The 25050-nt window shown below is 41.8% G+C and overlaps 2 long non-coding RNA genes across 2 annotated transcripts; one reads left to right on the top strand and one right to left on the bottom strand.

The window, feature by feature from the left end:
- Window positions 1-2735: 2735 nt before the first annotated feature.
- On the bottom strand, window positions 2736-6359 carry LOC118993797 (uncharacterized). Its single transcript, XR_005067946.1, has 3 exons — window positions 6287-6359; window positions 5036-5191; window positions 2736-4087 (listed from the first exon to the last, which is right to left on the bottom strand). It is a non-coding gene; the product is annotated as an uncharacterized LOC118993797 (long non-coding RNA).
- Window positions 6360-17121: 10762 nt separating this feature from the next.
- LOC118993793 (uncharacterized) lies at window positions 17122-21357 on the top strand. Its single transcript, XR_005067945.1, has 3 exons — window positions 17122-17276; window positions 17590-17648; window positions 21260-21357. It is a non-coding gene; the product is annotated as an uncharacterized LOC118993793 (long non-coding RNA).
- The last annotated feature ends 3693 nt before the right edge of the window (window positions 21358-25050 follow it).

The following is a 25050-nucleotide window of genomic DNA, read 5'->3' as shown; positions in this document are numbered from 1 at the left end:
TCTTTCTCAAGCCCTTTGACAGATCTCAAGCCCGTTTTCCCCCTCAGGGTCTAGGAAGGTACAAGTAAAATACTTTTGGAGGCATAAAACACATTAAAAGTTTCCTGCGAGGGTGTATCAGTAGCCAGGGAATCTATATTATCCCTTTGGGGGGCAGATGACATGAAACCACACACCCCCAAGGAAGTTTCCATATTCTCTGCCGGGAAAGTGACCAAGAATTTATCATGCAAACCAAGACATGGTTGAGAGTGAAAGAGGGTGCTATTAATAATTATACCAGAACATGAGGTATAAGTAAATCAGAAGTGGCAACTGAGAAACATCCTGTAAATACAGGTGGGACAAAAGTAGTTTTATAGCTGTGAGTACATAAAACACAGTTGATTTTTGTATTATTATTTATTTATTATTGTATTATTTTCCCTATGAACAATTGTAAACCTACTTTTGCCCCACCCTGAGCAGCTAACCTTTGAACAATGCAGGGGTTGGGGCACCGACATCCTGCACAGTCAAAAATCTGTGTGTAACTTTTGACTCCCCCAAAACTTAACCACTAATAGCCTACTGTTGACTGGAAGCCCTGATAACATAAACACTTGATTAATGCATATTTTGTATATTATATATGTATTCTACTATAACATAAGCTAGAGAAAATAAAATATTAAGAAAATCATAAAGGAGGTGGATAAAAGACTTAAATATAAGTTGCAACACTAAAAAAGTCCTAGAGGAGAACATTGGCAAGAAAATCTCAGATATTCCACACAGCAATATTTTCACTGATATGTCCCCTAGAGTAAGGGACATAAAGGGAAGAATAAACACATGGGATCTCATCAAAATAAAAAGCTTCTGCATAGGTAAAGAAAACAGCATTAAAATGAAAAGAGAACCAACTGTATGGGAAAACATTTGCCAATGATACCTCAGACAAGGGTTTGATATCAAAATATATAAAGAACTCACACAACTCCACTCCAGGACAAACAACCCAATTAAAAAGTGGGCAAAGGACCTGAACAGACACTTCTCCAAGGAGGACATACAGAAGGCCCAGAGACATATGAAAAGGTGCTCAGCATCACTAACCATCAGAAAGATGCAAATTCAAACCACAATGAGATACCACTTCACACTAGTCAGAATGACTATCATAAACAAAGCAATAAACAAGTGTTGGGGAGGTTGTGGAGAAAAGGGAACCCTAGTACACTGTTCGTGGGAAAGCAGACTGGTGCAGCCACTGTGGAAAACAGCATGGAATTTCCTCAGAAAACTAAAAATGGAACTGCCTTTTGACCCAGCAGTTCCACTGCTGGGACTATACCCTAAGAACGCTGAAACACCAATTCAAAAGAACCTATGCAGCCCAGTATTCATAGCAGCACAATTTACAGTAGCCAAGTGCTGGAAGCAACCTAAGCACCCATTGGTAAATGAATGGATCAAAAAACTATGGTACATTTCCTTGATGGAATGCCACACAGCAGAAACAAAGAAGGAGCTCTTACCCTTTTGTGACAGCATGGATGGATCCAGAGACCATTATGCTAAGGGAAATAAGCCAGGTGGTGAAAGACAAATAGCATATGATCTCACCTATAAGTGGAACCTAATCAACAACAAAAAAATCAAGCAAGCAAAATATAACCAGAGACATTGAAATTAAGAACAAAATGACTGTAACCACAGGGGAGGTGGGAGGGAATAATGGGGGAAAAGTGACAAGGGATTTCAGGAACATCTATAAAGAACACATGGACAAAACCAAAGGAGGGTAGGATCAAGGGTGGGAAGTGGGGATGGCTGAGGTGGGGAGGAATGGTGGGGTAAATGGAGACAACTGTACTTGAACAAAAATAAAAATAAAAAAAATCATAAGAGAGAACACATTCACAGTGCTGTAAGGATTTATTGAAAAAAATCACGTATAAGTGGACCCACACATTTCAAACCATGTTGCTCAAGGGTCAGCTGTACATCCTTTGTATCTCTAACATATAAGGGTAAGTCAGGTGTTCTGTAAATTGCTTCTCATTCCTTTTTGGAAACTCACTGCAATAGAATTTTGTATTAAGAGTTTGCAAGAGGCCTAGGACAGAAACCTGTGTGAGAAAAATAATGCATATCTTGCATGTCTGCCCTTTTAAAATAATTATGGTTTGAAACAGATCATTTAGCTAATACAAACTTTTCCCCTACATTCATCTTTTTATAAAAGATATTATATATTTATTTTTAGAGAAAGAGGGAAAGAAACATCAATGTGTGGTTGCCTCTTGCATGCCCCCTACTGGGGACCTGGACCGCAACCCAGGCATGTGCTCTGACTGTGAATCCATCCTGTGGCCCCTTGGTTCACAGGCTGGTGCTCAATCCACTGAGCCATATACACCAGGGCCCCACATTCATCTTTTTAAAAATTGTATTCGGCCCTGGCCAGTGTGGTTGGCCATAGTCCCACAGCACAAAGGGTTGAGGGTTCAGCTCTAGTCAGAGCACATCTCTCTCCTGTTCATCTTTCTCTCCCTGTTTTCTCCCTCTCTTCCCTCCTCTTTGGAAAGATAAATAAATAAAACATTTTTTAAAGTCATATTCATTTCCCAGTGTATACTTGCTTTCCCTTTCCCAGAAAAGGCATGTACCCTAGAAGCAAATGCCTTTATCCCCCTTCTAAACTTCTTTAGAGCAGAGATATCCCCTTAAATTTATACATACAACTCCAACTCTTTTATTCTTACTGAATTATTATTTATTTTAATGGTGGTAAAATACACATAACAAAAACTTACCATCTTAACCTTGTTCAGTGTACGGTTCAGTAGTGTTAAGTATACAACGTATTTATCCAACTGAATCTCGTAGATGAGATGACTAGCATGTTAATTACAGAAATACTATTGGTTAATGCAATATTGGGCTTGAACACAGGCTTATTGGCACTTAGCAACATTCCAAGATATTTATAAACAAGGGCAACAGAGGCATGGATTCCAGAGTATGTAGAATTATCTAGATTTTGGCCTGCCTGACAAGTTTCTCCCCCTACTACTGTACCAAAAGTCTTCTAAGCCACTGTATAAATTGGGAGATTTATTTTGTTCACCTGCCTTGCATAGAACTGCACTAATGAAATAAAATAAAGTTTAGACACTTTCAAGGGAAGCCAAAATAGTTGTGTCATTGTGCAAAATATTATCATAGTCTATGAAACAATGTACAGATAATGCAAAATAATAGTATAAACTATAGATTATTATATTTTAGTCATTTGAAAAATACTTCTGTAGACATATCATAAAAGAATTCTAAATTCTAGGCACTTTAAGCATTATCTTTAAAATGTTCTACACTGCAAATGCTTTCTATATGAGCAAGCCTTTAAGTAAGATACCTGATCCTCAGATATCAGTAAATCCTTGTTTTCCTAGGATTGCAGAATATTTGTTCTATATCATAAATTGATAATAAGTAAGGAAGCATATCATGTACTAGTAAGATAACTAAAGATCAGGGCAAATATGCTCATTGAGGAGGCCTTATAAAAGAAGACTCATCCATGTTTTGAAATAAAACGTACCTAAAACCATGGCCAATGTTCAGCCAAGAAGTACCAGAATGGGCCCTGTGACTATTTCTGAAAGGCCTGCATTTTGGGTTGTCAGTGTCTGTGACTTACCAGCTCAAAAATGTCAGACAGGTTGCTCTAAGAGAAACTTGTGTCTCTTGCTGCTATCTCAGTACTAAACATCATTATCAATAAGAGACTGAAGGAGCACTGCCATACCAAGAAATGCACATTTATAATTAGTATTAAATGCAGGTGTTTAGAATGGTCTTAGTTAATTTTTTAAAAGCCAGTATGTATTAATGCAAAACACCACCTAGAAGTGGGCACTTAGGGGCTTGCTTGGCTGGTCGTAGGCTTGGGTGTCACTTGTATATTGAGCACATAATCGTGACGGAAGGATGAGCGGACAGTGCGATTCATGAGAGGCTGAAGGGGACGGAAGTTGTCCACCATTCTTTTCTCCTTCTCCCCCTTGGAAGTGAAAAGGAGGGTCCGAAATTGCTCAAGCTAGAAATAAAAACAGAAAGCATAAATCATTTCAATGGAAAAACAGCTTCACTGCATGAAAAAATTACTTTCATTTTTACAACTCAAACATTCCTCTAAAATTGGACACAGAAGAACTTATTTTGGGGCAGGGATGCCTTCACCACTGGACAAGAAGGAAGATGTGCTTGTGTGGTGAAGAGAGCACCAGGAGGTGGTGAAACCAGCTGGGCACTTGGGACCCAAGAACTGGGGGTCAAAGGCCCTGTCCCACACATATTAGCCGTTTGCCAACAATGAGTTACTTCATCTTTGATCCTAGGAACTTCATCCTGAAATGAGCAGAACAGCAGCCCAGAAAATGAAAAAGGAAGGCCTGCTGTAACAGCACCAAAAATGTTTCGTTTTTTCAAATATTAACTGAACTCTTTTCAAAAAATATATTTTATTGATTATGCTTTTGTCCCAATTTCCCCCCTTTTGCCACCCTACACACAGTACCCCCATTCCCTTTGGCAATTCCCCCCTCTTAGTTCATGTCCACGGGTCATGTATGTAAGTTCCTTGGCTTCTTCATTGCCTATACTATCTTTAAACTCCCCCTGTCTGTTTTATACCTACCATTTATGCTTCTTATTCCTTGTATCTTTTCCCTCATTCTCCCCTTGCCCCTGCTAGCTGATAACCCTTGATGTGATCTCCATTTCTGTGATTCTATTTCTGCTCTTTTTTCCGATTCTGTTTTTGTCAAATATGGAAGAAGAAAGCTTGTTTCATATGTTTTAACTTCTCTCTGGTTAACCGAAGCATTTCCTGCTTTGTGCCCAAATTAGACAAGAAGTTAGCACATTTTAGTACAAATGTATAAGCATTATAATAAGCTAAAAACCAATCCCAAAGTCGGAGCCCAGCGTGGTTCTGAAGGGGCAGACTAGAATTTTCTTATACAGAAATGTGGAAAGAACGCACCTGATCATGATCAACTTCGACAGGCTGCTTCTTAATGATCCAGGTGACAGACTCGGAGAGTGGCGGGGTCGTCAGGGATCCCGAGTAGGTCCAGTAATCTGGGCAGGTGGGTATCAGGCAGGCAGGGTCAAATGACCCAAATTCTACCAGGGCATCCTGGCCAAGAGAAGGGGTCATGGAGCTATCATGTCATGGTGAAAACCACTGGGAAGCAGATGGTGAGGCAATGATGCTAGCAGTATCTGGAAACCAGCAGTGGTCCAGAGGGGCTCCTTGGGCCCTCTGGGCATTTTAGTGCCGAATCAGGGCCAGGCCTTGTTCCTGCAATTAACTGTGTGTTTGTGACACTCCTCAGTGGGAACACAGCAGAGCCCGTGTCCTCCCTCCATTCTAGTGAGTTTCCAGTGGGTGGTCGGGAGGCATTATGTGGTGGCTGGTGCATAAATAAGGTGGCCCCTTTTTCAAGAGTCTGGTTGAGTCCTCTCCCTTTGTAAAATGCAATGCAAGTTAGGAGGAGCCAGGATCCTGGACTCCAAAGGGAGGGACAGAAAGGGAAGGAAAAAGGAGGAGATGGAGGGGAAGGGAGAGGGAAAGAGAGAGTATATGGACTTCCAGGGAGCGGCCCCTTTGGCATTCAGAATGTTGAACAGTGGATCTTGGGGCTGGACAAAGGTACCCATCCTGAAGCATACAGGTGAATGTTCTTTTTTTAAAATTTTTTTTTTAGATTTTATTTATTTATGTTTAGAGGGGAAGGGAAGGAGAGAGGGAGAGAAACATCAATGTATGGTTGCCTCTCATGTGTCCCCTGCTGGGACCTGGCCTGCAACCCAGGCATGTGACCTGACCAGGAATCAAACCGCGATCCTCTGGTTCGCAGGTCCACCACGCTCAATCCACTGAGCTACACCAGCCGGGGCTGAATGTTCTTTAAAGGTGGACAAACCAAGTTTTAGTCCAACTTTTCTCTGCTTTGTGCCTGAGGGAGGGTAGCTAGAGTTAAGGAGGCTGCTCTGAGGGTCTCCACAGGACTGAGAAGGAGCAGGTGTGAGGAGCAGAGGAGGGGACCCCATTATGTTCCTGAGTCCCAGAGTGCTCAGTGACACAGCAGCAACACCAGAGTGGCCAGGGCCCACCAGTGGAATCCACTGAGCTGAATAACATCTCCCAACACAAACGGCCTCACTAGTATCCTAGTCTGAGGTTGAAACATAAACATATTTCAAGTGATTTACAAAAAAATATATTTACCTTGTACTTAATTGATGGAACAGATACTCCAATTTTTGTAGCTCTTTATGTTTATATAGCTAAAGAACAATAAATGAGAAAACATTAAAACAACTGACATTTCACTGTCATACAATTGTAATAGAATGCTAATAAAAATCATATACCTGGTGACTAGCTAAAAACAACCCCCAGTACTGAAACTGCACCTAAACTGACAATTTAGGATGTTATAAACATTATTGAATGAAAGCAGATACAAAACAAATGAGCAGGCTGTTTGCTGACAGGTGAAATGCACTTCCCTCTTTCGATCAGAATTTGCAAATATTCATCTTCAGCCACAATTCACAACCTTTACTGTTTCAGCTGTGAGTGACGCTAGCCTTTTGCATGGTATATGTACACAGGCACAGGAATGGAGTTCTGGTCCTATTTTGGCCTTTAGGCGAATTTTAGTCCTGGTACGGAGTCTACAATTTTTGAGTAAAGGAGAAGAGCCCTAGAAAGCCGCAGGTTTTCATTTCCAAAATATTCAAGAACAGTGCAGCTCTTTACCAGGGCCGGAAAAGAAGAGAGGAAGGGTGGGTGGGATGAACTCTGGTTCACTGTAGATGCCAAGGCAGGCTCAGTACAGTAACCTTTCTGAGGGATGTTCAGGGTAGTGTGGGGCAGCTTCCCATCACTGATTTCTGACCTTCCCTCATATTCCAACGACTCTAAATTGCAAAGTGAAGATAGCCCGATTGTAAGTAAAGGAAGAAGGAAAACAAAAGGCAACGTGGTTTTCACTGAGAGAATAAATCCTACCCAAATTAAAGTGTACACAACTTCGTTATCTCCCCATATTTCTCAAGCTTTCTCAGCAAAATTGAACGAGGGGAATTACACTTATTAAAACAAGTGCCCAATAGCCTCAGAGCAGTAGCTTTTAACTCACACCACAAAGGATCACAGCCACGAACAAAGTTTGTATATTGTAGGTTCTTCCCCTCCAGCTCCCGGGACGGGGTACAAAAGAAAAAGAAAAGAAAGAATTCAGAAGTAGAGAAGGCTCAGAACTGTCCCAAAGACACAGCTATGCTATTGACCTTCCGCCCTGGGGGTGGCTGTGAATCTCTCCATAGCCCCCTATACAGGGGAAAGATCAACAATACAGGTCTGAATGAATCCAGCTTGAGGCACCTCGGTTTCTGGAACTGCAACCCCACGCTCCCAAATCCTTTGGGACAGCTGTTCTACTTTGAAATGGACAAACGCCAAGGGGGTGTAGCTGTTCCGTGACACTCAGCGTGGAGGAACGGGATTAAAGTAGGAAAGAAACGATTACCTGCCCCCTTCCTAATATTATTCCGAAGTCCGGCCGGAATGCGGCCATCCTAAGGAGGTAAACAGCTGTTCCGACTCCGGGACGCGTCGCAGAGTGTGGTCGTATATGTGGAAAGGTCCCTGTGCAACTCTAGCAAGCTATTCTCTCTTGCTGTCCACGCTCCACATCCCCGTGGAAACTTCCCCGAACGTTTCTCTGAGTGAAAACCCCTGCGCTGGCTACTGGAAGAAGAGGGTCCTGCGCGCGGCCATCTTGACTCCGCCCCTTTGCGTTTCGCTACGCCCCTCACGCCAATTGCGTCATTTCGCTAGTCACGTTACGCAGTCCCCCACCCCCGCTCCGGCCTTGTTTCCTAATGGCACCTCTGGTTAGGTCGCTCCGAGCTTCTGCAGCGGCCGCACCCCAGCCTTCCGCCTGGGTCCAACCCTCCTTCCAGAGGGACCAGCCTTGTAACGCCTTTGTGAGGGACAAAGCTACGCCCCACGGAAGGGGCGCGCCCTCACTTTCAACCACGCCCCTCTCTGTTACGTCACTAGCGTCTGGTACGCTCCCCGTGGCTCCGCCTCCCCATAGGTGTTTCTGTCCCGGCTCTGAATCTTTTCACCTCCCGTTTATTCCCTCGAGCCACCCTGGTTTTGCTGACTCTAGGTCTCTCCCTTGTGCTCTAGTTCCTGATTTTAACTCAGATAATTCCTCTGCCTGAGTTTACTCCTCCCACCATCTTAACCAACTTTGCCTCTGGGCCCCGCCTAGGCCACGCCCCTACTGGCAACGGAGTCGTGGGCGCTCCTTCCCACGGTTCCAGGCCCCGCCCGTGGAGGTTGTTCCTTCTCCTCTGTCCTGGCCAATTGCGATGTTCTGCCTCCGATACCCGGCAAGACCCGATGGCCAGGCTCACCTCACTCCTGCTTATTTTTCTGCTTTTGGTCGTGGCCGCTCCCTGGGTTCCCAGGCCACCCACTTTCTGTTCCTTGCAGACCAAGTCCACGCCTGTCGCTCTGCCTCCCCAGGCGAATTTGGTCCTGGGAAGCCTCGGAGGAGTGGGCAGAGCCCACGAGTTTCCAAAGAAAACCGTCCAGGTCTCAGAGCTAGATGTCAGCAGCAGGTATATAATGGAACAAGCCTGTAGATTCTAGATCTTCGTCTAATAATTCACTTTTCTTCATATTTCTCCCAGCTGCAAACACCACAGCTACGAGCAGAATCTGGATAGGAAACATAACTGGGAACATAATGGAACTGCGTTCCCACCAGTCCGTCAGCTGACGTTTAGTACTTACTAGGCAGCTGCACGGAGTGCTCCAGTCACGCTTCAATACTTCTTGCTGTGTTCTCAAAATGACTTCCTAGGAACCTAGTGCCCTCCTGTTGTCTAGGGCCTGTGGCTTCAATACCATACTTAGACCTCTGTCTATGGTCCCCTGCCCCGAGATTAATCTTCTTTACTTCCTTCATTTACAATTCTGGGTCCAATGGAAAAAAAGTGAAGCGGTTATTACCAGTCCCCCCCTCCTTCTTTTCCTGTCCTGAAATCTCTGAACCGGCACTCCTGGGGGCAGGGCACTTTCCAGTAGCCATTCAGCTATTCATTTGTTTAAATTGCATTTATGCAGTACTATGCTCTAGTGACAAGAAAACCAGAAGGAGCTTACAGCCTAAAGTTACCCTACTTGAGTTTGTATGGGACAAGAATTGATGAGACAATTAAAGAAGGTGTGGTACTGAAGGGTGGGTTAATAGGTGGAATAGGACTTGGTAAGTGCCGTTTTTTTTTTTTTTTTTAAATTGAGGTATAATAGACATAACGTTAGTTTCAGGTATACAACATAATGATTCAGTACTTGTGTATATGTTGAAATGATTACATTAAGTCTAGTAGATATATATCATTACTCACAGTTGCAGGTTCTTTTTTCTTGTGATGAGAACTTTTAAAATTAAATCTAGTAACTTTCAAATCTGCAATACAGTATAATTCACCATAGTTGCTGTGCTGTACATTATATCACATGCTTTATTTATTTTATAAATGGAATTGGCTTTCGACCTCCTTCACCCATTTTACCCCCATCCCTCACCCTGCCTCTGGAAACCCACCAATCTGTTCTGTGTCTATGAGTTTTTCTTTTTTTGCTTTTGTTAGTGTTTTTTAGATTCCACATATAAGTGAGATCATATGTTATTTGTCTCTGTCTTATTTCTGTTAGCATAATACCCTCCAGGTTCATGTTTGTTTGTTTTTGAGAAGCACAGTTTGTGTGTGTGTGTGACTTATAGTGAAATCCTGATTCTTTAGCATGATACTGTGAACAAAGCAGGAAACCAAGTACTGTAAGAAGCTTTGTATAGATATCCTCCATGGAAACTGTTGCCCAAATCACAAAGCACCTACACTCCCTTTGCATTTGAGATCACAGGCTTTCTTTGGGACAGCATTTAGATCACCATTCCCCATGGTGGCAACTAAGTCTCAACTCACATGTCATCTGGTTAAATAACTGCCTGTGGAAGATTTGTGGCTGAGTCCATGCTGAGAAGGAAAAAGTTCTGTAATGGAGTAACAAGGTCTGTGGTGGGTGCAGGATGAATGAGTGACTGCAACAACCTGCCTGACATTTCAGATTTGTAGTCATAGACGTCTAGCATGCATGTCTTTTAGGCAGTCCTCAAAAACAACTTTTCTTCACTGTAAGCCTGTTAGGATTTTCAGACAGTAGAAGGATGAAGCTTAAGGGCAGACACTTTGATATGTTGATTCATTCATATGCTTTGCATATCAACTGGAACAAGGTGAGTTTAAGATTTTCTTATGAAAACAAGAGCATCTAACCTAAAAGATACGTGGCCCAGTGGCCCCTCCACCTCTTTAAAGAGGTTGGACAAGGAAGTACCTACAGGCAAGGCTAACCGTGACTGGGCGACACTAACCGTCAGCCAAATAGAAGATCAAGGATGACAAGTGCTACGCCAGAGAGCATGGCTGCAATAATTTTAGCCTAGAAGAAAATCGTGTCTTACCAAAACTGTGAGAATACTCTTTGTGTAACAATCAGGCAACATTGGAAAGAGTGAAACGTCTGGGAAGAAATGTCAGTGAACTCTTGCTTTTACTACATGGGACTCATTTTAACGTGTTGGTCTTCACGCACAAGATGAAGCATGCAAACAATCACACATGCATTCCGTTGAAGACAGTGTCCTTTAAATTCCTACTTTAAGAATGTTAAGTTGGCAGGATTACACTCACTCAGTTTGTCTGAATTAATCTTTATTTCCACACAGCAGTGATTAACTTTCTCTGAGCTAGAAAAATGTTACCCTGTGAAAAAAGGAGACAAAGTACACAGTGGCCATGGCTTTTGATTAACCTATGAAATGTGATGAGCTGTCTTGAGTATTGTATGTTCAGTTTTTTTCATCTTAGAAAGGACATACGGTATGAAAACAGACAAAAACATTCCAAAGCCCTGGATTGTTTATTAAAGATAGGGAAGTTGTTTTTCTCTGGCTAGGAATGGAAAAAAAATTGCAATGATGCCTCATGATACTTCATTACCACAGCCTTGAGCTTCTTAGAATGCCAGTTTATAATTCATGTAAGTTAACTCAGTTTTATGAAATTATCAAATATTCATGAGCCATGAAAAATGCAGAATTGAACCAATCCCCACCCTTCAGGAATTGAAGTTTGTAGGGATAGAAAAGTTAAGTCATGTTAGCAATAGATGCTTGTATGAATGTGAACAAAATGCTATGGGAATGCAGGGGAAGGAGAGGATAGAAAGTTAGTAGATCGGACAAGTTTAAAGCAAATAAAAAGCTATAATAAAAACAAAAAAAAATTTCTCAAAGGAGGTGATATTGAGATAGGCCTGTAACAATGGCTAATATGTTTCAAGGTAAAAAAGGGGAAAGCTCACAGTATCCAAGTTAAGGAAATAGTGTGAAAACAAACACACACAAAGAACAGAGGTAGGACCTGGCCCACTTGCACAGACTAGCCAGCAGAGTGGCCCAGAGGAAGATGGGGCAGTGGCATCAGTGTTGATACATCCGGAAAGCCCAAATGTATGTAAGATCTGATTAGGTTCAGATCTTACAGGTTCAAGAGTTTAGATGCTCTGACATAGGCCCTGGGTTGTTAGTGAAGATTTTAATGTGGACATGACTTCGATGTAAATGACAGGGAGAAGAAGGACAAAGGAATGCAGAAACATCATTCGATGACAGCGAGTTTTAGATGTGTTTATGCTTATTAATCATGGGCTGTTGGACTGGGTCCAGTAACCAGGCTTATATTTTCTTATAGCTGTCTTAATAAAAGATAAATGAGTTCATTTTACTGATATCAGAATATGGAACAAATGATGTTAAAATCTTATAGTATGCTTGATTTTACACACATATACATACACACATGTGGTTTGCCTTTATCTCCTGCTGTACTTTTTGTAAGTTATTTCCATGAACTCAGATACATGGAGAAAAAAGGTACCATATGAAGGCCTAAATAATGTTTCCAACGTTTGTAGGATGTTTGGCACCCACCCTGGCCTCCACCCACTAGATGCATGTAGCACACCTCCTTCACTGGTGACAACCACAAATGTCTCCAGACATTGCCACAGTGTCTTCTGGAAGAAAAAATCTACCCCCAGTGAGAACCACTGAGTTCAAATATAGTTATTTTTCACAATACTTTATCTTGTCATGCATCTTAACACTGACAATTTAGAGAGAATAGAATAATTTTTTATCTACTAATTATACTGAAAATAATTAGACTAATTACTATAAACATCTTGATGTTTTATAGAATATCTGTTTCATTTCAGTTTAAATGAGGAATAATCGCATTTATTTAAAATTCTATAACCTCTCTTTTAGAAAATACTGTAAATGAGTAGACCATTAGTTTCAAAAGTACAAGGTTATAAAATCTTATAAAATTTACATGTTTAGCTATTAAACTTTTGATTTCTTTTAATATCACATCTAGATACATTTCTCAAAACCTGATAAAAATTTTATAGAGTAAAGTTGTATTTGAAATGGTTTTACAGTTTACTAGTTTTAGGTGTTACAGGTTTATGAAATACCTGTATGTGACAATAAAACAATAATCAGGGTCAGGATTTAAAAGCAACACTGGTTTTTCCTACCTTTTGTTTTATTGAAGGTACTAGATGGAACATGCATATCCCCACGTGCTTTTGCAACTCTCATGGACTTTAAAAAGGCATCTCACATGAATCAAAAGAACGACTCACATGTTTTCATGTGATCTCACATTTACCCTTCAGAGCAGTAGATCAATAGTTATGTGCCAACAAACTGCTTTTAATACTGTTGTGGAATATGTAAAAACATAGAAAAATCAATTTCTTTTTCCCGTCTCAGGAGACTGGATGCCTTTTATGTTGCTCAGGGCAACAGTAATCTCAGCCCTTTATTTACATTGTCTCAACTAGGAACAGAAGTCAATAGTAACATATTAGGAATGACTGGAACTGCTTTGTCATCATTATCACTGCTACTAATAAGTTATTAGGCTCTCATATGTGGAGTTGCTAAAATGAGCCTTGTATGGAACAAGTTTGATATGAATTCTCTGGAGGTTTAATACTTAAAATTGTGCATGGAAATAAAGACTAAATTGCTACAATATTTTGAAAAGTATAAGAAAGTAAAGATAGTATGTAAAGAGGCAAAAACAATAGTATTTAATTCTGTGTTCCACTTATTCTGTCGAGCTATCAAGTTCTTTGTTAAATCATTTTTAGCACGTTCAAAGTGATCCATACCTTGTAAGAGTTTTCACATTTTAAGTGAATGTCTTACTTTATAGTTATACTTTTCCTCTTACTATTCACCTGACAGGACCTATAAAAATGATATTTTTAATCATTTCATTTTGGGCTGCTGTTTCTTTCGCGATTGTCAAATGCGTTTCTAAGCAAATACTGGAGTACAGAAAAATTAAAACCATAATTATAGACTTTTTAGAAAAGAAGAATGAGATCACTGTACATCTATACTTCTTTTTTTAAAAAAGATTTTATTTATTTTTAGAGGGGAAGGGAGGGAGAAAGAGAGGGAGAGAAAAATCGGTGTTTGGTTGCTTCTTGAGCACCCACTACTGGGGACCTGACCTGCAACCCAGGCATGTGCCCTGACGGAATTGAACTGACGAACCCTTGGTTTGCAGGCTGGCAGTCAATCTAGTGAGCCACATCAGCCAGGGCACATCTATACTTCTTATGCCATGTGCCGGAAGAGTATTCCAAGGAAAATTAATAGTTGCAGATATTTTCATTATTAACTGAGAAACATTAAAAATAAATAAGCCTATTAGCCAGTTCAAGAGTTATAAAAAGAACAAGAAAGTCACTGTACTGACAACAGGAGTAAGAACTTAATAAATAAATGTAAATAAGATTGATGAATCACAAAGCAGTAAAAAAAGAATTGAAAATTTAATGCAAGATGTTGTTCTTTTATTAAACAACAACACTAAATGAACCTCTGGCAAGATAATGGAAAATGAGAAAGAATGTACATACCAGAAAATATAAAGGGGATATAAGCAATGAAGTAGATATTTTGTGGAAAATATATAAAGTCCACAAGAATAGTTGAAAACCTTAATGAAATGAATGGTTTTCTTGGAAATTGTCAATAGCCAAAATGGACTCAGAAAGAAATATGAAACCTGCAATAAATGACAATGTAAGAAATGAACATTTGTAAAGAACTTTTCCTCCAAAATGGGTATGGTCCGCATTCTTCAACTCTGAGTTTTGTGGGGTTTTTTTCTGCATTTTTAAGTATTTGTAAATGTAGACAATGCTAGAAATCTTTCTATACCACTTTCAAGATGGTAATATAGGAGCAAGAAGAAAATAAACAATCAGTACTTGCCCTGGCTGGTGTGGCTCAGTGGATTGAGCGCCGGCCTGCGAACCAAAGGGTCACTGGTTCGATTCCCAGTCAGGGCACGTGCCTGGGTTTCAGGCCAGTTCCCAGCAGGGGGTGTGGGAGAGGCAGCCACACATCGATGTTTCTCTCTCTCTTTCTCCTTCCCTTCTCTTCTGTCTAAAAATAAATAAAAAAATATTTTTAAAAAGCATCAGCTCTTGAAAAGGACCTACATGATATTCTTCTATGAAAATAGATTTAAAAACCTAAGGAAGAATGCAGCAATTAGCTATTGAAGTATGTTAGAAATCATCAAAATGAGTATTTCTAACAGATTAAGGTAAAGAAATTTATTAATACAATGCACCAAATGGTAAAAAGTCTAGGATCATGTTAAGAGATGCTGAAAAGACAGTTGATAAAATTCAACATCAATTATCGCTAAAAGAAATTTTTAGCAAAGTGAAATAAGAGGAGACTTTAGCTTATGACACATCAAATTTAGTGTGACGCACTGGATCCTGTGGAACAGGAGCAATCCCATTAGAGTTAGGAAGGCGACAAGGTCCGTGTTGCTCTGTCACATCACCTGGTTCTGATAGTGCTGCTACAATAAGACAAAATGACAGCAGGGTCACACAAGGAGATCCAAGGCTAAGGAAGGTGAGTTTCAACTGTTTAAGTATGTTCACATTGGTCATCTGTGCTGGTGGCATTATGGGTGTTTTGTACTTTTCTGTTTTGCTTCTTTGTATTTTCTGTACAGAACTTCTTTTGCTCTTTTTTGATTGTTTTCAAAATGAGACAGCAAACATGGAAAAATCATTATCCAAAAGGTACAAGATTTTCTTTTCAAATGAATGGCTTACACTACAATTCGACATTTCACGGTCTACAATCCTGGTTGCATAGGTGATTAAGTAAAAATGAAAGGGAGACATTTGATACTTTTATGAAGTTTAAGGCTAAAGGAAAGTCAATTCAGGTTTCTGTCTCTAACATGGCATTGTTCCTTGATGCCAATAATCTGTTTGGTTACAGTCTATCTACTGGCCTTCCTTCCTGTGATGACTTCATCTTGTCTAACAAGGTAATTTCATCTAGTATGACTTTGTTTGCAGGGGTTTGTTATGTGAGCTCTTCCTTTTAGGAAATTTCCATTTTACCTAATAGTGAAATTTCTAGAGTAGGTTCAAGTGCCAACTGTTCCACTCCTCCCATTGCCACCAGTGGGCTAACTTTGGGCTGTCTCTCCCACTGGCACAGCTTTTCCTGACTTTGTGCGCTTGCCACCAAGGTGAAGGAGATGCGGGAAAGCTTCCTCAGGTGGTGGTAGTGAACAGAAGTGGGTCCTCTATTTTAAAATAGCACCTTAACTAGGAGGGGGAAATAATATGACTGTCAAACTGTTGCTGCTGACATTTTTCTCATTATTGCTTTAATACTCCAAATTTTCTATTTAGCATCAGGGTCACCCAACCTAATTTTTGCACTCATGGTTTTCAAGCACCCATTGCAATCTGGGGGCCAAATTCGGGAGGAGGCAGCATGGTAGGAAAAATGGACTAAAGAGGAAAGCCCCGACATCAACCCACTGTGGGGGCTTCTGTTGGCCTCTAGAGGGAGTGCCCACTAGGGAAAGATTCTTTTCCACTGTGTTCCTCAAGCATCTCTGAGGCTCGGCTGCAATTTTAAGTTTTACCAGTGATGACCCGAGATGCAGTGTGACTCAGTGTGGTGGAGAGAGGGTTCAAGTGATGCCTATCCACTCCTTCCATGGCCACCAATGCCTGGAGCGCCAGCTCCTTGATTTCCTCATGGTACGATAATGATAACAACAGCACCCGTGAGTTGCTCTTTGGAGGATTACAGCAAGAACCCAGTAGGCCTAGTTCATGGTAGGTAGGTAGCTCTTAGTTACTGCTCCATAGCCTCACTGACCAATGTACTCACTAGCCACATGTGGCTACTTGAGTTAATAAAAAATTCAATTTCACAGCAGCACTAGCCCCATTGCAACAGCTCGATGGCCACCCTGTCTACTGGCTACCCTGTGGCCTAGCGCAGCTATGGAACATTTCCATCACCAGAAAATGTCCCATTGGACAGCACTGCTCTGTATCATCAGCTGTGATGTTACGCAAGTGCCACACCTAAGGGCTGACCAGAACCGTTCCCTTTGGATGGGAAGCTCTGCTAGGTTGCTCATCTGCAGAAGTGTGTCAGGTAAGGGCATTCTCGCAAGGCCTTTGTTCACCAGACATAGAAAGGAGTGATATTAGCTTGCCAAATTAAGAGAGCTCATGTGTCAGCCAGATGCTTTTGGCCTGAAAAGATGGACAGTTCGTGCCAAGGAAAACTTCCAGAGAGGACTCAGTCCTTTCCACCCTACACTGAAGAAGACAAGAAAGGGGGCGGGGGCGGGCTCAGCCTTTGAGTCAGCAGAGGAGACATTCTTTCAAGGTAGTTTGCAAAGAACAACTAACCTGTTTTTCAGGCAGGTTTTTGTAAATAACTGACAGGAGATGGGCTGCTTCTATCAAAGTATTAACCCAAGCGGTGGGGGTTAATCATTAATCCTTCTAGCTGGTGGCTTGCTTTTTTTTCTTCTGTTCTAATCCGGATCACAGAATGGCTAAGGAAGCTTTAAGTGGAGGGTGGGTTATTTTTCCCTTGGTTTGCCTTGTGGTTGCCTCTCTGAAAGAATGTTGTGGCTGCTCTTTTTTCTGGTGACTGCTATTCACGCTGAGCTCTGTCAACCAGGTATGTAGCCTTGAAACTGAAGAAATAGATTCATGTTTTTTTAATGTTTGATAAGTCTTTAACTGAAAGGCTTCTTTATTTTTCCAAATCTGTAGACGTGTTGTGGCTTAAAAGTTGAGTCTGTGATTGTTTTATGAATTTGAAAGAAAAAATTAAGCACCTAAGGTGATTGCAGTTAAACTTTCAGGAATTTGGGGGGGCAGAATAATTGCAGTTTTGTGTTTTGTTTATTTGATTTGCATTAAATATTAGGATTTATTAGACTCTGTTTTGGCAGATTTTGTCTTATACTGCTCTTTTTTCTTCCTGGCAGATGCAAAAAATGCTTTTAAAGTGAGACTTAGTATCAAAACAGCTCTGGGAGATAAAGCAGTAAGTGGAGATCCTACATGTTCATTTTAAATTTTGTTTACTAATAACACTGTGCTTTGTGTAATTATAACTCTCTGTGCATAGTTGCCTTGAAGTTGTATAGATTACTTCTAAAGACCTTGCATCTGATATTTTCTTAAAGTAAAAAGTTGTAGTTAAAATAGAAATTGTTAATAAAATGATTTTGCCTAAAATATTTTATCTACAGTATATGCTAGAAAATGTGAAGTTTTGTATTACACAGGACAATTGTACATCCTTGAGCATTTCAACCCTGCACAGTAGAGCAGAGGGGCCTGAGTCAGGCAGCCAGGTTTGGGCTGGGCTGTGTGCCTTACCACTGTGGTCACTTGAATGTTGTTAGCCCCACCTTTGCAGTCATTGAAAAGAGGTCGTATTACACCCACATGAGATCTTTCATAGCACAAAATTGTCAAATCCTAACATGAAGTTTCTTTAATTCTTCTTAAATATCAAAATAACAACATGAGCCCTGGCCGGGTGGCTCACTTGGTTGAAGCGTTGTTCTGTACACCAGGAAGTCATGGGTTTGATTCTCAGTCAGGGCGCGCACCCGAGGCAATCTGTTGGTGGTTTTTTTCACGTTGATGTTCCTCGCTCTCTCCCCCTTCCTCTCTGCCTAAAATCAATAAAGATAGTTTGGGTGGGGTTTAAAAAAGAACAATATGAAATATATGCTCATGTAATTGAAATTAAAAATACTCATGGAGCTCATGTTGTTATAGGAACAGGATAGTGTGTCAAATTAATAAGAAGGTATTTTGTAATTCTAGTTTCCGTTTTCCAGTCTGTGAAAAGCTTTCCCCATAGTGTGTTATTAAGATGCGCCGGGCTAGAAGCAGTAAAGGAGCACTAAAGAAACTTAGAGGTACTCTGGAGGCCACTCTACCAGTATCTGATTTTATTCACTCAATGAGTAATCATTATTAGGTTATCCAACATTTATTGAAAACCTATTTTACTTTCTAGCTGGGACCCTTCCAAGCATTTTGCTCAGCTGGCTCATTTAATCCTCACAACAACCCTTTCAGAAGGTAGTTCAGGTATTCATTCTGTTCTCATCAGATGAGAGTACAAAAACAAAAGGCCGAAGGAACAGCACGTTCAGAGAGTTATTGCATGAAGGATCTTGGTGAGAGCGGGGGTGGAAGGAAGACTGAGGTGTCTCTGGAACTGGAGCAGTGAGGAGGAACAGGGCACACAATGAGTTTAGAGAGAAAGGAGGGGTCAGGCCAGGAATATGTGGACGGTGTCGGCAGTGGGGGGGTTGGTATTGTCTTTAAAGCAAGTAGGGGGTTTACAGAAGAGATGTCATGACAGAATTAGTGTTGAAAGGCAGTTTAACTGCAGTGCAAGACAGATCGGAGGGTATGAGAGTAGAAAGGGGGCAGCAGTTAAGAGGTGATAGGAGTAGTTAGTGTAGGTGAGAGGTGATGTCCATTTGAAATACAGTGTTGGTGGGCAGAGGTAGTGAAGGGATTCAACAGCAACTGGGATGGTATGAGTATGACAAGGAAGGGATGAGGGGTCAAGGATGAAGCTTTTATTTCTAATTCTGCAGCTGGATGGGTGATGTCCTATTTATGAGCCAGGCAGCCAGGTACAGATAAGAACAGACTTCAGTTTGGGACTGTATTTGAGCTGTTATTGACAAAGAGGCAAGGACAGAGCTGGCTTTAGATGTACATTCCTGAGTCTTTTGTTCGAAGGTGATAATGGAAGGCTTAAGTAAATAACAGCACTGAGGAGGAGAGTACAGAGTGCCAAGAGGAGGGGGCCTAGCAGAGAGCTTAGAGTTTCCCCCAAACTTGCAGCCCTTGCGAAGAGGGTGAACCTGCAAGTGGGGCAGGGGCAGGAAGAAAATCAGGGAACCCTTGTATCACAGCAGGGAAGAGAGTGCTTCAAGATGAAGGGAGTTTTCAAGAGCGGCAAATGCTGTTGAGAGGCCCAGCAAGATGGAACTGAAGCGTGCTCATTGTATTTAGCAACTCGGAGGTCACTGGTGACTCTAGAGAAAGCCGTTTCTGTAGAATGGCAGAACCGGAAGGCAGACAGCAAAGGGGGTTAAGAAGTGGGCGGTGAACATAGGAGGACAGAAGTATGGATATGTCCTTTGTGAATTTTGGCTGTGGAGGGCCAGAGAGAGACAGAAGTAGGTAGAAGAAGGAGGACTGAGTAAAGCGATTTGGTTTTGGTGTCGTTTTAGTGGGAAAGAGTTGAGCGTGGCTAAAAGTCAATGGACAGGCTCGTCAGCATTGAACAGCAGGGCAGTGAAAAGTGATACTGGTGAGATCCTGATAATGTTGAGAAAGGCAGACGGAAGTCTTCCTAATGAAGGTGGGTAGAACAGCCATCACTGGGGCGGGAGAGATCACAGCTTTCCCTTCAGGGAAGGGTGTGGATAGGGTGTGTCTCTGGAGGAACTTTTGTATTTGGTGATGGGAGCATGGTGGAGTGTGGCTTGATGACTGGAGATGTATCTATAAATTATGAAACAAGAGCATCTCGTGAGAGTGAGATGTGAAGGAAAGCACAGAGATTCTGGGGGGCCTGAAGGGGCCTTGCAATCATCATTGTGAACCACGAGAGACAGAGAAAACTGATGGAGAAACCTAAGGGATTTGCAGGCAATTTGAAAGTCAGTCATCATGAATTTAGAGTTAAGCCAACAAACCCTCTTTTGTGACTTTCTCCGGTAATACTCGACCACTCACCTGTAATGTGAGGTCAGCCACGTTAGTTTACGGGTGACCACAGAATGGGTCACCGAAACAGTGGCAGTTTATTTTCTCTCAGTTCCGGCGGCTAGAAATCCAAGACGGGGGATCATCAGTGTTGGCTCCTCCTGAGTTCCCAAGGGAAGGATCTGTTCTGGGCCTCTCTCCTTGGCTTGTATAGGGGTTGTCTTCTCCCTGTGTCTTCACGTGTCTTCCTCAGTGTGTCTATATATCCAAAATTCATCTTGTAAGTACACAAGTCATATTGGACTAGGGCCCACCCTATTGATCTCATATTAACGTAATCACTTCCATAATGACACTGTCTCCAAATATGATTACATCCTGAGGTTCTGGGATAAGATTTCAGCATATACATTTTGGGGGGGGGCCAATTCAGCCCATAACATGCACATACACTCAAGTTCCCAGCTAAGAAAATAAAAAAGAAAAATTGTACTGCTGTTGATAAAGGAAAGGAAGCCAAGAGGGAGAATGAGGTTCTAAGGGAAGGGAGAAAGAGAGGGAGGGAACTGACTGTATTTGTCCAGGATGAGATGTCCAAACGTGCTACTTATGAACTGGCTACGAACACTGCAGATTCTGAAGAAGATGCAAAAGGAAACATACCGTACTTGGAAAGATAGACTATCCAAGAAACTCTATCCTGAGCAGTATGCATCATGGAGACATAATTCATCATAGTCTCCAGTCTGCATGTGGGAGAAGGATGAGAGAGAGAGAATGAGAGAGAGAACAAGAGAGAGAGAGAGAACGAGAGAGAGAACAAACTATGGCCACAACGAGAACCCAATGCATCATTTTAACCTCGCGGCTCTTCATGTTACATTTTCTCTTTTACTTCTCTTCCAGTATACCTGGGATGCAAGTGAAGAATATCTCTTCAAAGCAATGATAGCTTTCTCCATGAGAAAAGTTCCCAACAGAGGAACTACAGAGTAAGTAAACAGTGAAAAATCTTAATGGACAATTTGCAGTATTATTGGAGATAGTGCAATCATTAAAATGTGACCTTGAAAATAATTTATTGATCTAATTTGAAGGAATCTACATTGTTGTTTAGCATTTTTAAATGCTTCATCTAGCTTAGTTTACAGTTTATATCTTGTTTTAACAATGCTTTTCATTCAGTGGACACTATGAAAATGAATATTAAAACAATGTAGCCATATGTCATAAGTTTTCTACATTTTGGTTGTGTATATATATCTTTTGCTGATGAATAGATAGATAGGATAGGTAAGAACTCTACTCTCATTGCATCAGTCAGCTCGGGCTGCTGTAGCAAAGTATCACAGACTGGGCGGCTTAAACAACAAAAGTTTATTCCTCACAGTTCTGGAGGCTGGGAAGTCCAAGATCAAGCTGCTGCCAAGGTAGGTTTCATTCTGAGGGCTGTTCTTTTGGCCTGCAGGTGCCACCAGATCATTGTGTGGTCATGTGACTTCTTCATTAAGGGGGAAGTGGAGGGGGACAGAGTGACTTCTCTGGTTTCTCCTCTTATGAAGATACTAATTCTGTATTATCAGGGCCCCACCATATGACCTAATTTAGCCACAATTAACTCCCACAGGACCTGTCTCTAAATACAGTCACATTGGGGGTTAGGACTTCAAGATATGAATTTGGAGGGAGGGGGACAAGTAAGTCCATAGCACTCATTTTGAAAATAACTTAACTATGTATTGCTTTGTCCCACTGTTGGTATCTGTCATAGCACCTTGTTTATTTTCTTCAAAGCTTTACTACAATTTTTAACAGTTTTTCATTTTTTATCTATTCTTCCAGAGGAATTTTCTCTACTTGTGATGCTTATTACCATCTCTATCTGTGATTAGGGTAGTACTCCTGGTTCCTCTCTCATCCATCCCACACTCTTCCCCTTGAGAGGTAAAATGACTGATCTGATTGGTGGGCTGGAAGGAAAGAGTGGGCATAATAGGTTCCCTTCTCTTTCAGAGCCATCCTGCCCTCGATTGCAGCCATTTTTCTCTGCTGCTCCCTATAGCAAGTATCAAATCTGGCCCTGCATGGGCAGGCACACACACCTGAAAGGCCGTGTGTGCTGGCTACAGCGGAGGACTGTTTAGGTTGGTAGGTGAACATCGGAAGGTGTTCGATATCTTGCATACTACTACAGTACGAGGCCACACTTGCCTCAGTTCCATTCCACATGGGACACTGTAGAGGAATTGACCTCATTTCAGGATTATTTTTAAAAATTAGAAAGGAAATTTGTGTGCTGATTAAAGTCATATCCTCTATCGCAGCCTTCGTTCTTTTGTCTTAATTTTATAGTGCTTCAGAAGCTGGCAAAGAGGATTGCTATTTACTGGTCTCCCTCACACCCACAGCATATGATGCATGGGCTGTGACTATAAGTAATAAAGAAGTAGGAAGAGTGGAATTTGGGGGGAGCAAAGTAAATATACAGTCCATATATTTGTGTGTACACATGTGTATATATGTGTGTGTGTGTGTATATATATATATACATATATGCACACACATCTTTTAAAAATAGGTGATATATTCACATGACTCAAAAAATCAAAATAATGAGGTCTATAGTAAAATAAAGTTTTGCCCTAAGTGAGCTCTACTTCTATTTTGTAGATGTTTTAGAAAAAAAATATTTTATCTTACACATTCTTTCCACAGCTATTCGTAATAACTTTTAAAAATAAAATTAGACTATAGTATTACAAAAAATTCTAAATAAAAAATATAAGAAAGCTAGTGGTCATCTCACAGTGCTGATCCCTCAACTAGTCTTTCATCTTCTAGTCATTCTTGCTCAGCAGGTTTTATAGGTTACTGTGTTCATTGTACAGTTATTTCCTTCAAGTGCCTAAATTTCACCTTGTAAGTGACTGTGTTAAATCAGGTGGTTCCATTCTTAGGGAAAGTTCATTTAAACATTTCACATTAATTTCCACGAATTCATTTTAGAAAAAAAAATTTTGGAATATGGGGCACCGTAGGAGTCTGGGAATATCTGACCTGACTTACTTACAAAAACATTTCCCTTGGAATTGGGTGCACAAGCTACACAGAGGGTATTGTTGCCAAAATCAGTGGAAAGAATCAAAAAGTGCAGAACTGGATCAGGACCAACAACCTTTTTTTCTGTAAAGGCTGAGGCAGGATGAGTCCCAGCCACACTGCTGCCAGGGGCTGAGTGATGGAGTCTGCTTAATGAATCGGGGTGTGTTTAAAATGCAGTTCAAATGCCGGGCCTACTTGTACAAGTGCTGCCATAAAAAAGGCTGCATCTTTACACGCAGAGGCTTCCCCTGCAGCAAAGGGCATCACGAAATGCTAGATGGGATTGCAGATGACTTTGCAGAGAGGCGGCCACATCCAATGTGGTGGGTGGATGGGAGATACTAGTAGCATGGCACCTTGGACAGGTTTTAAGCCTTCTGCCTTCCAGAGATCTTTAGGTGCCAGTGTGGGGCAGAGTGAATGCTGGGGGTGGGAAATAGCCCTTTCTGGGATGGCCTCAGGGATTCCCATCTGGATCTTATGCTGTCTATTGTTTTGTCTACCCCATTATTGCTTATTCCATGAGTGTTGCGGGAAACCTGACTATACTGAGATGCATTGAAAATGTAACATGAACTCACTAAAGATAGCCAAGAAATAAACAGAATAATAAATACTCTCATTTTTATCCCACCTTTTGTCTGGTCCTTACTACAGTATCTCTTCTATTGAAGCTTGATCACCCTCAGTGACAGAGCTCAGTATCTCTTGAGGATGTCCTCGCATATATGGAAACTTATGACTGGCATATTCTTGATCCAGTATAACTGTGACTGATGATCAAGGAGAAGAGCCTCTCTAAAGAGCTGAACTGGTGCAGTCACCGCTACCCCAGGCAGGCAGTGGAAGAGGAGGCTGGAGGGTCCGGCAGGCAGAGGGTGTAGGCTGGCTGTGGCATTTACCCCGTTCCCCATAGCACAGGGGCAGGGAGGGGTTCTGGTGCACAGACACCATGCAGCCAGGCAGGGTGCTTACAGTTGGGTTCATGAGGACGAGTTGGTGCCCATGCCGCACCATGGGTTGTATATAAGAGTGACAACCTTACTCTTTTCCCGGCCAGCCTGAAGTCAGGTAGAGAACCACTCACAGAGAGTAGTGTTGTCTGTGAGGGGAGGGACAGGCATTTTATCTCCTTGGAGACATTGTTAGCACACTTCAAGCTACCACCCGAGTAGCGGCACCTGCAGTTCTAGAGATTATGAGGCTATCCCCAGTCATTGAGAGTATGCTGTGGGGTGGAACCTGGTGCCTGTCTCTAAGCCAGACCAGTCTAAAGGTGCAAGACTGGCTTGAGCCTCCTGGGAGTGGAGCGACAGAGGGCAGCTTTGTAAGCAGCCTGCACTTAAGGTGTTCCTGGGGCCAAGTGGAGGCTGCCAACAGGAGCTGGGTGGAGCCAGTGCCTGCTGGGGCTGAGAACCAACTGCAGGGCAGAGAGAAGGTGGTAGGTCCAGGCTGGAAGTCACCTTGGAGGCAGAGCAGAGGATGAAATGGAGCAGATCGGCCAGAGTGCATCACCCACGCCGGGAAGGTGCAGTACAGAGATCCCCAACAAGTCCCCAGAGGCCCCACAAGCGCACTCTGGATGGAGAACATGA

This window comes from Sturnira hondurensis, unplaced genomic scaffold (assembly GCF_014824575.4).
Source record: "Sturnira hondurensis isolate 20B ecotype Veracruz unplaced genomic scaffold, ASM1482457v3 Scaffold0008905, whole genome shotgun sequence".
In the NCBI taxonomy this organism is placed as follows: domain Eukaryota; kingdom Metazoa; phylum Chordata; class Mammalia; order Chiroptera; family Phyllostomidae; genus Sturnira; species Sturnira hondurensis.
This window is presented reverse-complemented; position numbering and strand designations above follow the sequence as displayed.